The sequence below is a fragment of the Pinus tabuliformis genome, chromosome 1_1 (assembly GCF_031772625.1).
Source record: "Pinus tabuliformis cultivar Carrire ecotype Pingquan chromosome 1_1, CPIR1, whole genome shotgun sequence".
NCBI lineage: Eukaryota > Viridiplantae > Streptophyta > Pinopsida > Pinales > Pinaceae > Pinus > Pinus tabuliformis.
In genome coordinates, this window is record NC_142297.1 from 469,571,550 (window position 1) to 469,586,204 (window position 14,655).

Consider the following 14,655-nt stretch of genomic DNA (forward strand, 5'->3'; position numbering starts at 1 on the left):
TTGGTCGCAAGTGCATTACACCGACGAAGGAATTGTTAAATCAATGGAAATTGAAGGGGCGCCATGGGAAGATTACCACCATCGTTCCCATCTTCCGGATTGTAAAGAAGATATTCTTGATGACCTTCATCATCCTTCAGTTTTTGATTTCCTATCAAACACTGTAAATACGGTGGATTCCGAGCGAAACTTGTCCAATATTGAAGAGACTATCGCCATAAATATCTCGACCGAAACAGATGTTGTAGAGAATATTTATGTTGGCAAATGTTGTTCTCCTTCAGAACCGGAAATATATAACGCTCTTTTTCGCGAATTCAGAGATGTCTTTGCTTGGTCATATGATGAAATTCTAGGCATTGACTCGAGTATAGTCGAACACGAAATTAAGATGTATCCAGATGTCAAACCAGTACAACAATGGCTACAGCAGGTGCACCGCAAGAAAGTCGTTGCCATCAAGGCGGAAGTTGAAAAGCTTCTCCATGCTGGTTTCATTTACCCGGTTCCTCTAACCGATTGGGTATCGAACATTGTTCCTGTTATGAAAAAATAAGGAACGATTAGAGTGTGCGTCGATTATAGGGATGTAAATCAAGCTTGTCCAAAAGACAACTGCCCTACACCCTTTATTAACCAGATAATTGATGAATGTGCCGGATGTGAAATCTTTTCATTTATGGATAGATTCTCTGGGTATAATCAAATAAATATCCGCCCACAGGACCAGTCAAAGACTGCATTTATTTGTCCGTGGGGCACATTCACATATCGCAAATTACCCTTTGGTTTAAAGAACGCAGGGGTGAAATTTCAGAGGGAAATGAATTATGCCTTCCATGACATAAAAAACATCGTTCAACCATATCTCGATGACCTTCCGCTCATTTGCGAAAGCGGACTGATCATCCGGAGCATTTAAGAGCGATATTTCTACGTTGCCGACACTACAAGATACGACTCAATCCACACAAATGTGTGTTCTGTGTCAGTTCTGGTCGTTTACTTGGCTTTGTAGTCTCAAAGGACAGGATTCGTCTCGACCCATGTAAGGTTCAAGCAATCATAAATTTGCCTCCACCTTCGAATTTGCTTCAGATTCAGAAACTCCAAGGGAAAGAAAACTTTCTGAGGAGGTTCATTCCAAATTACGCCAAACTTGCCAAAGGTTATACACGTCTATTGAAAAAGGAAGTGACCTTCGTATGGGATCAGGTTGCACAAGCTTCCTTTGATGCTTTAAAAGACTCCCTAATGAAAGCATCATTAATGTACGCTCCTAATTATCAAAAAGACTTTAACTTGTATCTGGTTGCAGCAGATACAACCATCGCAATGGTTTTAGTTCAAGAAGACAACAGAATTGAACATCCTATATATTATTTAAGTAAGAACTTAAATGATACAGAAAACAAATATTCTTATGTTGAAAAGCTAGCGCTCGCAGCTGTTCAAGCGATACAGAGATTTCGACACTATGTCCTCTTCCGAAAAACTACCATTCTGTCAGATTGCAACCCCATGACTTATATATTTTCGCGACAGTTGCTGGGGGGCAAATATTCAAAATGGATAGCAATTCTACAAGAGTTTGATCTGGAATTTGTAAAATCCAAGTCAAAGAAAGCCCTGGTTTTCGCAGAATTATTATGCGATCTCCCATCGTCGTCCAACGATGAAACATCCGAAGAAACAATCATGGATGAATCTTTGTTTCTGATATCTTCAAGCAATCCGTGGTATGGAGATATAATCATTTATCTCCAAACCCAAAAATATAGGCCTAATACCTCCCGCTCTGAACAAAAACGTATTTGATACCAATCAAAAGACTACATGATCGTCAGTGACACGCTTTACCGTCGTGGTGTCGATACAGTTCTAAGGAGGTGCCTCACCCATGAGGAGGCCGAAAAAGTCCTGAATGATTGCCATTCATGCACATGTGGGGGGCATCAATCTGGTTACGCTACAGCGCAAAAATTTTTACGAGCAGGATACTTCTGGCCAACAATGTTCAAAGATTGCATAACAACAGTCAGAAGTTGCCATGCCTGTCAAATTTTCGATAGAAAAACCAGAAGACCACCCACACCTCTGCAACCAATAGTTTCTGTTGGGCCATTCGCCAAATGGGGCATCGATTTCATGACATGAAACCCCACCTCGACCGGGGGGCATGGGTATATCATAGTCGCAGTGGACTATTTTACCAAATGGGTCGAGGCGATGCCTACATTAGATAACACTGGTGAAACAACTGCCCTTTTCTTTTTCAATCATGTAGTTGCGAGATTCGGCGTTCCACAGGCTATAGTCGCAAATCATGGATCGCATTTTTGCAATCAAATGATGGCTGAATTAGTTGCCAAATTAGGGTTGTCTCACGACAGCTCTACTCCATATTACCCGTAGGCCAACAGACAAGTTGAAGCAATCAACAAAGTCCTGAAGCGCATGCTGCAAAGGATGATTGGAGTCCACAAAAGGAGTTGGCACCTGATCCTGTACTCAGCGTTGTGGGAATACCGAACATCGGTAAGGAATGCAACCGGGTTTACACCTTTCCAACTAGTGTATGGCCTAGAAGTAATCTTACCAGTTCAGTGTGAAATCTCGTCCCTCAAACTCGCAATCGACCTTCTCCCTGGAACTTCAGAAGAGGAGGCTTGTTTCTTGGAACTAATCCAATTGGATGAAACCCGTCGTGATGCCGCTTTGGCTAATGAAGCCCATAAGAAACGAGTCAAGGCGCAGTTCAACAAGAATGTCAAACCCCGTGTCTTCTTAGAAGGTGACCTGGTCTTACTTTATGACCAAGAATCCGATAACTTGGGAGCAGGTAAATTCAAGTCTTTATGGATGGGCCCCTATATTGTTAAACGAGTGTTAGCAAAAGGAGCCTACGAGTCAATGGATTATGACGGAATTCCACTGGCGCAACCCCGTAACGGGTTGTACCTTAAGCGTTACTATGCATAATCAGTATGGTAACCAATATGCTTTTATTACATTTTTGTTTTCGCTAAAGTATTTTTTTTGGTCAAGTAAATCCACTTTTTACATTTGTCGCAGATGTCAAACCTATTGGAATCTTTTGTTGGATATGTCGACGGAGTAAGTCGTAGTTCGCGGAACCTATCTTCTGTAGCCTGGGCCATTTTTTATCCAAGCGACGAGTTAGTAAGTTTCAGAGGGGTATGTATTGGTCGATCAACAAATAACATCGTTGAATATAGCGCGTTGATAGAACTTCTCTCTGATGCCATCATACATGGCATACGCCGACTGGTCGTCAGGCTAGACTCACAACTCGTCATACTACAACTCACTGGTATCTACTCCATCCGAAATCCAGCTATCTATCGCATGTTCCTTAGGGTCAATATTTTGGAAAGGTAATTTAATTTTATTCAATATCAGCATATTTCCAAAAGCTTAAACACATTAACTGACTCATTGGCAAATTATGTGTTAGATAGACATTTGCAACATTTATAAAAAGAAGCATTTCATCAATATTTGCATGTGGATCATATAACTTAACCAAAATAAAACTCCGAAAATCAAAAATATATATATAAATGTTTATGGTTTACACATAATGTTCTATAACCAAGAAAAAATTGGTCAAATGACCCAAAACTCAAAACACTAGGGGGCACCCTAATCTAATGATGCTAGTGATAACATGTCACCACCTGTGTAATCATGTGTAAAAGCCTAGTCCATCGACTTGGCACGCCAGTGGTATGTCGCTGCAACCTCAGGGGCATTTCGTCAGTCCTCACATCTAGAATACTGAGAGTAAGGCCCTCCACCTGGTCTTGTAATGCTGAAAGAGTCTCGGCCACATCAAGGTCGTGAAGGATAGCCCTTCCCACAACCTCTCCTGCTAAAGTGGCGGCTGGCCCTCTCAGGCGTACTACTGGCCGAACGGGACCAACATCTGCATGAGCACATGAGTTCTGATTAGTCTTGGCAGAATAAAGCACAAGGACATTATAAAATAAAAATGATAAACAGAAATATGGTCAAGAATTTACCAATGGCACCCCACTGCTCACCAACCGGCAGTACCAAATCCGGGTCACCCCGGAAGTCCATACCAACATATGGGTACTCGGAATAAACCATCTCCTGATGATCGAACCACTTGAAGAAGGTATCAGAAAAAGAAATCTGAGACTGACCAGCATGTCTGGACATGTGGTCGACCCATCTCTGCATCTGTGGTTAAGTCGGTGGAGGTAAACCAAGTGAAATATACTGCGGCTGCATCAGTGGTATCCTTTCCAAAGCGAAGGCGGTCAAAATAGAACCATACCCTAAGTTCTTCAATCTCCCATTTTTCACCTTGGTCAACTGTTCTTTCATCACAAGGAGTACTGCATCACACCAGTTGAACACCTTCGGTTCGAGACATTCCAAGGCGTACTGCATATAAGATCGGTTGGCCACATGGAGAACCGCACCACCAGCCATCCTACCAAAAGCGAACAGAATGGTCCTCAAACACCTGTCAGTGACATATCAGATGATGATCTTGCCGTCTTTACTCGGTTGAGATCCCTCTCTGTAATACCTGCGAACATAATCTCTCACAGATTCACCTCCATGGGCCGAACCTGATAAAGAGATAGGCGCACCCCGCCTCGATAAGCCGGTCAAAAAATAGATGTCCACTACAGTCAAGGGGATGGATTTGCCCCTAATCTGGAACACCTGGCTGGTAGGATCCCAAGCATCGAGAAAATACTGCAGCAAGTTGATTTGTTGTCTCATGTTAGAGATGCGGAAAAACTTCAACAGGCCACAGTTCCGTAGTGCGTTTACTGTAACCAGATCATGTAAAGAAAGCATGTCCTCTTCTTCATGCTCACGTTCTCACCATGTAATAGTCATCTTACTCCAATAAATCTTTGAAAGCAACAAGAGAAGAGTTAGATCCTGATTTGGTGAGAAACAGGCAAAAATTTCCATTAAAAACTGTGCACAAATTTCCCTCCTTGCGCCCATAGCATCTCCAGCTTAGTCTTGGGTGCGTTGCATGTCAACTGCCCAGTGAGTAGGCCAACATGAAACGCACCTTTCGATGCAGAAAGGGTGCGATGGGGCCAGAGCGAGTTTTTCAAACCCTAGAGGCTCAGAAAAACCAAAAATCAAGCTCAGAATGCGAAATGAAAAGATGAAATGAAAGAGCTCAAGTTTAGCTCCTACCTAGTCCAGACGGTGCCAAAAATCGTCCATAGAATCTCCCGAAATCATCTGGTGAAAATCAAGGGGGAAAAGCACCTCCAAAGCTCCAACAAGCCAAAGTTCAAATGAAATGGTAAAATGAGGGGTAAAAGCACTTTTAAATTACTTTTTTCGTAATTCAAGTAAAATATTAGTGTCTTAACTCATTTTTCAAACATATATTGTTCATTTCTAACTAGTTTGATGAAGCAATTGAGCATGCAGTACAATCTTTGAAGGAACAAAGCTATTAATGGTAAAGTCAAGAAATGACCGTTATATCGAGCAATTTTAACGCGGACTTCATGCTCGTTAAAAAATAAACATAAGAAATGAGCAAATGTTTCCCCCAGCGTTTAAGCTCATTAAAAAATGAACCAATTTCTGGTAAATAACCATCGTGAATGTAGTACTTCAGCCTTTGAAGCCTTGGTCGTGTTCTCATCATCACCTCCACTTTGTATTGGCCGATCATTCACCTCCACTTGATTGTTTACCCCTTTTGAGGAACAGCTGCGAAGAGTGATCCTATTAGCCATCCTTTTAAGACTGCTGTGATTGGGAAATTCCAAACCTTACCTGGAATCAGCTGCTACCCAAATTTATCACTCGTTCCTCAAAGACGAGTCTCCTTTAAGCTCTTTTCAACTGACTCGTAAAACATGAAAAGATTACCGAGCCATTGGCCTCTCCAGCTCGTTAAAGTGACCGGAAGTGCTATCCCTCCTCTAGATTTTAATCTTTTTGGACCTGAGGGATTATTACACAAAACGATCGAGCGCTTGTTTTGTTCGGCTCGTTATAAGTACCGAAAATTCATCCCTTCTGTATTGTTTTATACTTTTTCGGACCTAAGGGATAAGATGACGAAAAAGGATTTTTGGAGTTTCCTTTACGTCTCTTTTCAGACTCTCTAAAATTGAAAAGGACCGAGTTATCTTTGTCATTAAACTCGTTAAAACCTAATAGCGACAAACTTGTCCATAACAGACAAGAACGAGTTTCACTATCGCTAGGCTCGTTAAAACATAGCGATGGGTTTGCCCGAAGGGAAAATTATAGAACAAGCATATGTTATCCTCCTCAAGCTTGACAAAAATAAAGAGGTACTGGTCAACAATGACTGGGGAAAAATTGGGAAGAAAACTTGAAGAAACTTTGTTGGTAGCAAGTCGCTCTTGAACATGACACTTTCACTCTGCATCCGAGTCGGGTTGGGTTGTTTCATTCACCGGTCACATCACCATGGTCACATCACACCATCCACATTTTGGGTTAATGCTACCAATCCATCATGTCAGTGTCGCCGATATGTTCAAGAGAAGTCACTCAGAGAATCCACCTGTGACTCACCCGCTACAATACATTTACGCTCCATTCTTTCATGACCGCCACACTGAACCTTATATCACCATATCATTTTCACCTCCAATAAAATCATTTGCTCCATTCTGTGTCATCAATGTGGGATTCATTAAGGCCCTCCTATGATGGATCGCTTCTTGTCGACATCAACTCATTATCCAAGAAGTCGATCTAGGAACACCCCTTTTAGTACTTTGAAACTTGCATGCCTCAATGGCAAGTTTCTCACTTCCGGCGATAGGTTTACATCAATGGCCTTTGACCGAAAGATTTTTCTTGGTGTTCGACGTCAAGTCCCTTATTCACACCATGTGAATTGTACTGCAGTACCTTGAGGATCATTATCATTATCGGTGATTCCTCTCGCGCCTGTTAACAGCTTACATCATTGGCTGGTAATCAGGCAATGTCTTTCCATGTTCGACTCCAGAACATCTCTCACATGGATTGACTTGTACTTTGAGTGAAGATCGAACGAGATTGAAGACCCCGGATCTAGTTTCATCCATCCGGGCTGCGATTTATATTTAGGAAAATAAAGACATCAAATGTACATCATTTCTGCACAGATAATCATCCAATCTAAGGGATGATGGCTCTACCAGAATCATCAGTCTACACTCAGACGATTGTCTGTCCTATGTACATGAAAATGAATTTATAAAGTTGAGCATGGGAATGCTCGCCTCAGCTAGATCATGAAAATATTATGAAGATAATGTATTGTATTGTATCTTATTACAGGTCTCCTTCCAGCTTGAAAGAACTTCGGATCCTCATGATAAAGCATTCCACCCGACATCAAAAAGATTAACAACCTCATGCTTTAGGGGGCAACTGTTATAGACATTTTTGGGCACTGCAACCCCAAGCATAAAATGTCCATAAACTAAGGGCTCCTAAGTCCCTAAAGGTGTTGTTCCAACCCCTAAAAGAACAAGGTCAACTGATTACAGCTTCTCCCAGAAGTTGTCCATGAAAAACTACTCAGAACTGGTCAAAACTGGACCATTTCACCTACTCCATAGGCAAAGTGCGTTGCATCCCACCTAAATACACACAGTAGGTGCGTTTCATTTCAAAAAGCCCTTCTATGGGGTGCGATGGGGGAGAAGAGATAAATGGCAGGGTCAATCCGCAAGGTGGAGAAGCATGGAATCTTCCAGAAACTTCTCCTATGACACTTGCCTCTCTGAATTCGACCAGGGATGAGTAAGAGATCATCAATCTCCAAGTGGAATCAAGAAATATCAGAGGGAAGACACTAATCAAATCACAAGCTGACTCATCTCCCTTGCAGACATCTATAGATGGATCCCTCATCCCAGAGATCCAAGGGCTGGAATTTTGCATCTTGTAAGGAATTGCTGTTGGTTTCTTGAGGCAACATCATAGTGTTGGGTGATCTAAGCTTTTCATGAGGTGAAGAAGGGCTTACTTGCTGAGAGGATGATGCTGGGTCAGAACAATTGGTTGTAACTCTCTTGGCTCTTTCTTGATTATCAATAAAGGTATTCAAGTTTTCCTCCATACTCTTGTGTGATTCATGTTTTATGCATTTGTATGGTCAATTTACATCTGATCCTAAATTGTTTATGATAATAGATCTATGTTCTTGTATAGTGTTATGCTGCTTTGATTCTACAGGTACTCTGTGAAGCTGGGTATACAAGAAAGCAAGTAGCAAAGGACTATCGGAAGAGAGAGGAATTGAATAAAGAACCAAGTGCAAGACAGAGGTTGGTCTCTTTTATTCTTCTCTCATCTATCTTTCATAAAGGAAAATGAAAGTAGTTTTACTTTGTTTGTTTCTAAGGTAGCTACCAGCCTTAGTGGGATTAGCAGTTTTGCATAGACACTATTCCCGGTAACAGGGCACACTAATAACAATAGTGGGCTTCTATGGGGCACAATAATAACAATATAGGGACTACATGGGCACAACAATATAATAAATGGGTTGTACTAATAACAATAAGGGGTTACACTAGTAGTATAGGGACGTAACATGCCCCTCTCCTTCAAAAAGTGTTGTCTTCAACGCTTGAGTAGTTCTTGATGCTTCTGTATAAAATTATTGTCCTCCCATGTTGAATATTCAGCGATTAAGTTCTTCGACGTGATGAGATACTCTGAAATTGATCGACTTCATAGCTGTTGGGTTCTTATTTCTGTGACTGCTCCAGGTTCCAATATGATTTTTCCTTCCTCATCAAGTTCTGGCAATATTGTTTGAATTGGGATCCTCTGCAACTTTTGAATGAGTGGTGACACTTATTCATCCTTCTTCCATTCATCCCTTGCTTCATTTATCCAATTTGGTTGGATAATAGAAATAACACAAAACAATGCTTCCACATCCTCATCCCTTCTTGAGAGTGCATCTGCAACAATATTTGGCTTCCCATTTTTGTAGATGATTTCAAAATCGTAACCCAACATATATTGACCCATTTTTGTTGCTCTTTAGAGGATAATTTTTTTTCTAAAAAGTATTTAATACTATCATTATTTGTTTTTACCTTGAAGTGTCTTCCCATTAGGTAAGGTCGCCATTTCTTAAGTGTGTGTAGTATTGCCAACATTTCCTTCTCATAAATAGATTTCTTGAGGGACATTTGCTTGTATGTATGTAACCATAAAAATACCCAATCACCTACATCAAAAATTATTTCATTGCGATGTTGATCTTCCTGTTGTTTCATTCGATTCTGCACCAAATCCTTAAAAAGTTGGAGAACTTGTTGTTGATGCTCGATGTGATCTTTCACTACTTGAATCTTTTTCTCCTTAATATGTCCTTCTATATTTAGAGTTTGAGGAGTAGTAATTTCTTCCAGTGTATTACAAGATATGGTTGGATTCATTTCTTGATACTCTATATGATCTTTCACTTCTTGAACATTTTTCTTCTTGATATGTCCTTCTATCTTGATAGTTTGAGGAGTGGTAATTCTGGCCATTGCATTACAAGATATGGTCAAATTCATTTCTTCTTTCTTGATGTGGTCTTTCACTTCTTGAACCTTTTTCTTCTTGATATGTCCTTCTATCTTAAGAGTTTGAGGAGTGGTAATTCTGGTCAATGCATTACAAGATATGGTTGGATTCATTTCTTCTTTCTTGATGTGATCTTTCACTTCTTGAAACTTTTTCTTCTTGATAAGTCCTTCTATCTTGAGAGTTGAGGAGTGGTAATTCTTGCCAATGCTTTAAAAGATATGGTCGGATTCATTTCTTCTTTCTCTGGGGTTGGTTCCTGGTGTATACCCTCCTCTTTTGATGTTTCTTGATCCTTTTCTTCCTCCTTTTCATAATCTATGTAAAATAATTTCTTCTCAGCACACTTATGACCTTTAGTGCATTTTTTATCACAATTGTAACAAAGCCCTTTTTCTCTTTTTTCTTCCAATTGTTGTGGTGTAACCCTTGTAGGTTGTGGAAGGTTAGGAGAAATAAAACTTCCATATTTATAGTTGTAAGGAGTAGACTTCCTTGTTGCCATAATTTTTCTTTCCACTTTGTAACAAAGCCCTTTTTCTGTTTTTTCTTCCAATTGTTGTGGTGTTGCTCTAAAGAAGGTGTTGCTCTTTGTATCCTCATAATGTGCTATAATTTCCTCTGTGAAAATTGACCACGTAACAAGTGGTTTACGAGAACAAAGCCCTTTATACCATAAAAATTGATCTTGTTCTAAATATGAAGATGAAATACATACCTTTGGTAACAATGGTACACCATGAAGATCAAAATATTTCTCCATCTGTAGTATCCAATTTATCGGATCCTTGCCATCAAACTTCCTCATCTCGCTTTTTCTTGATTCTAGGAGCTCGATATTGAAGTGACTGTAACTCTATACTTTCAGATATTTAAGTTCTAAAATTTGTCTATAATAGCCTTCCGTGTCCTCTTTCCAATGCCACCAGTCTGATCGAAATTGGATTCTCCAAGAAAGAGTTATGCACAATCTCCCAAGATGACCTAATTATAGACTATTTTAGTAGCGCGAACTTGTACGACGTGCTACGAGTCACTATTTCAACCTTTGGTTTTTTAAATGATACCCAAAAAACTACAGTCCGTCCTCTTTCTACAACTTCTTACTAAAGTTCAATCAGATGCTCAGAGCAAAAGTTATGATGATTTTCCCAAGGTGACATGTTTGGAATGTAATTCGGGGTTCTGCAAAAACCCTAACTTCCTCAGATTATATCTCTGCAAAGGTAGCGAGTCAGGATCTAAAATTCAGAGCCATGGTTTATAAAGATTTCATCTCAAATGGGTTTTTTTTTTTTCCTTCTGAAACATCTTAGAAACAAAGTTACAGCGAAAATTCCATGATGACCTGTTTGGAATGTAATTCACGGGTCTGCAAAAACCCTAACTTCCTTAGATCATATCTCTGAACATTTAGTGAGAAAAGATCTAAAATTCGGACCTGAGGTTCAGCACTATTTCGTCTCAAATGGGTTTTTCGTTTCTCTTCTGAAACATCATAGAAAAAAAGTTATAGAAACAATGCCACGATGACCTATTTGGAGCAATGAAACCCTAGAATCCAAAGCTCTGATACCAAATGTTATGGAAACAGCTCACAAAAGGATAGAAAACATAGATGAATGCCTTATAAATAAGCCTCTTCGAGGGGGAAACCTCCTTTACATTACACAAATGAACAATTCTTGGATGATACAAATGACAAGGCCTCCTTTCTATATATAGGAGTCTAAGGGGTCATAATATAATCATAGTCGACATATCAATTATATTCTAAGGGCACACTCATAACAATAGTGGGCTTCTATGGGGCACAATAATAACAATATGGGGACTACATGGGCACAGTAATATAATAAGGGGGTTGTACTAATAACAATAAGGGGTTACACTACTAGTATAGGGACCTAACAAAGAGCTTGGCCCATAACGTGATTTCTTCATATACAACAGGCATTTCAATCCATATGTTCTCAATTTGGGGAAACAAATGGCTGCTTTAGAGGGGACTGAAGTTGCATACTGTACTTACAGTGGTATGTTTGCAATATCTTTTGTTTTATTACAACTATGTAGCCATGTAGATCATGTTGTGGCCTCTAGGTTTTTGTATGGAGGCACCCATGCAATGTTAGCACATTTTCTTCCATGGGCCTGTGGGGTTTCAACATCTTTTATTGATATACACATGCTTGATGATGTGAAAAATGTCAAAACACCATTTACCAAGGTATTGTATTTTGAATCCATGTCAAACCCAACTCTTGAAGTTGCATACATACCATCTATGTCTGCCATTGCCCATGAGAAAAATGTCAAGGTGGTAGTTTATAATACAATTGCCCCCATGATCATATCTCCTGCAAAGATCGATGTTGATGTTGTTCTTCACAACATTTCAAAATTTATCTGTGGGTGTGTTGATGTTATAGCATGAGCAGTATTTGGGCCAGCAGATCTAATAAATTCCATGATGGATCTCCACCAGGGAACCTTGATGCTCTAGGGGCCAACTATGAATCCTAAAGTGGCATTTGAGATCTTTGAAAGGCTTCCCCACTGAGGATTAAGGATGAAATAGCATTGTTACAGAGAATATTCTTATGCAAGTGGGATGAGGAAATTAGGGATGAAAGTTATCTATCTTAGTCTAGAAGATCACCCTTAGTATGCCCTTTTGAAGTCCATGATTAATAGTGGGTATGGGTATGGAGGGATTATGTGTTTGGACATGGAGACTGAGGAGGAGGCCAACAAACTCATGAACCACCTGTAGAATTATACAAATTTTGGGCTGATGGTAGTGAGCTTAGGGTACTATGAGATATTGATGTCATGCTTTGGTAGCAGCGCTAGCAGTGAGATGAATGAGGAGGAGAGGGGATTGGTAGGGATCTCACCCAGTTTGATTAGGATGTCAATTGGTTACAGTGGGACTCTTGAGTAGATATGGAGCTAATTTGAGAATGCCCTCAACAGGATGACTCAAGTCCTGCCTTTTTAAATGCTAAGATTGATGTAAATACTACTCAGTTTTTATTTAATATCATTGCTATTCTATAAGAAATGTGTTGTTTTCCATAGTTACATAGACTCATTATGGCACTTTAATTTCTCTTCATACACTTTTTATCTTATCACTTTTTCTTCTTTATGAACATATATATATCAATCCCCTGATATGCCATGTACATGCTGTGCTGAAAATACATATTTTATTCAATTTTTGAAATATAGTTTGATAATGGCAAAGGTATAATTGGTTAACTGTGATAGGTGTATTTAGTGAATGTTTGGTTAGAATTTCTCATTGATTGTTGAAAGAGAAGTTTGATGATAGACAAAGGTATAATTTTTCATTCATTGGACTTGTACATCACAGCTAGTTGGTTGTTAATTTTTCAATCAACTATAATTTATCACATACATTGCTTACAATTAATTACATTGTTCTCTTAAGCCTATCGTCTTCCTAATTCGATATTTCCTCTGGAAATTCAGTGCTTTCCTTTTTTTATGTATATTTTTGTATTAATTTAATTTAATTTAGTATGTAAATTTATTTTATATTTTTATGGTATGGATTTTTTTTTTTAAATTGATATTTTAAATTATATATATGTGTGTGTGTGTGTATCTATATATGTATATCTATACACACACACACACAGATATATATATATATATATATATATATATATATATATATATATATATATATATATATATATATATATATATATATATGAGTTTTGTAGTATTACTTATTAGAGGTTCCAATCTCCAACTTTTAGAGACTTTGGAAAGATTTGAGCATACATTGGATATTGTGGAAGAAAGTGGAGATAAGGGAGTTTGCCATAACGAATATTGGGAGAGACTCATTTCGATTAGAATGACTTTTTTTGGTTGATTGCATTCCCAATCTTTGGAGGACCCAAAAAGAGAAGAAATGGTTTCCCTTATTTTATTTAGGATAGCTTTCGTAATAAAGTCTATGGAGGGTTTGAAATTTTTAAATGTTTCTCTGTTACACTCCTCCCAATTCTCCCATAATATTAATCATGGGATGAGTTACCGTGCTTTCTTCACAATGGGATTAGTAAAATGGGATTCATGCCAAAACTGTAGAGTGGAGAGGCATTATTTTGTATTTTGTCGATTTGTCAAAAAAGCATAGCAAGGTGGTCCCAAATAGAAGTAGAGACCAACAGATACTGGGAATATGACTGACATTTTCTGAATTGGAGAAACATAGAAGACATATTGAGTGGCCCTGAAAACCATGACTTTGAAACTTGTCCCATGAAAAAATTTTGTTCCATAATACAAGCCACAAAAAAGGTGTGATTTTGGGCCATTGTTTGAGATTACATATTTTATTCCATTTGCATTGATCATTTTCATTCTTGTTTCTTGTGAGAACATTGTAGACTTCTGAGAGGTTAAAATTTCTTGAAGGATAATAACCCCAGCAAAGAATATCATGAGTGATTGGAGACTTCCATAGTTATTCATATTGTTCGAGATTTCTGAAATAACATTGTGTAATATGTGTGATCCGTCCCAGTGCTATTCCATAAATCTCTCACAAAGAATATCATTTCCCTCTAGAACCACAATTCTTCCATTTGCTAATTCTTTTTTTTATAATTGTGCTTTTGTGAGGGAGGCTCAATCCATTCCTTGCATGAATTCCAATTGTAGCATTGGAAATAAAGGGGGGTGGGTCCCAGTAATGTGCAGCCAAGATTTAACCCCTAGAGATGTGGGAGTCCTTGGTTGGGAAAAGTTGTTCATTCTAAGCTAATTTTTATCCATTGATGTCATGTGTCATCCCAAAATAGTGCATTGTTCCCATTTCCGATTTCCCAAAAACTATGCTCCTAGACAGTATGTTTGTTGTTCCAAGTAACTTTTCATATATGAAAACCCCTGATGTTTCTTACCTTTTTTAGCTAAGATTCTTGGGTATTAGGGGAATACTTGGGCTTCCACATTTTTCTCCATAAATCCTTTGAGATTTTTATCAATCTCCACAAAGTTTTAGCA

General features: G+C 38.8%; 1 pseudogene; it reads left to right on the top strand.

The window, feature by feature from the left end:
* Positions 1-420: 420 nt before the first annotated feature.
* On the top strand, positions 421-12,607 carry LOC149213784 (methionine gamma-lyase pseudogene; annotated as a pseudogene).
* Positions 12,608-14,655: the final 2,048 nt, after the last annotated feature.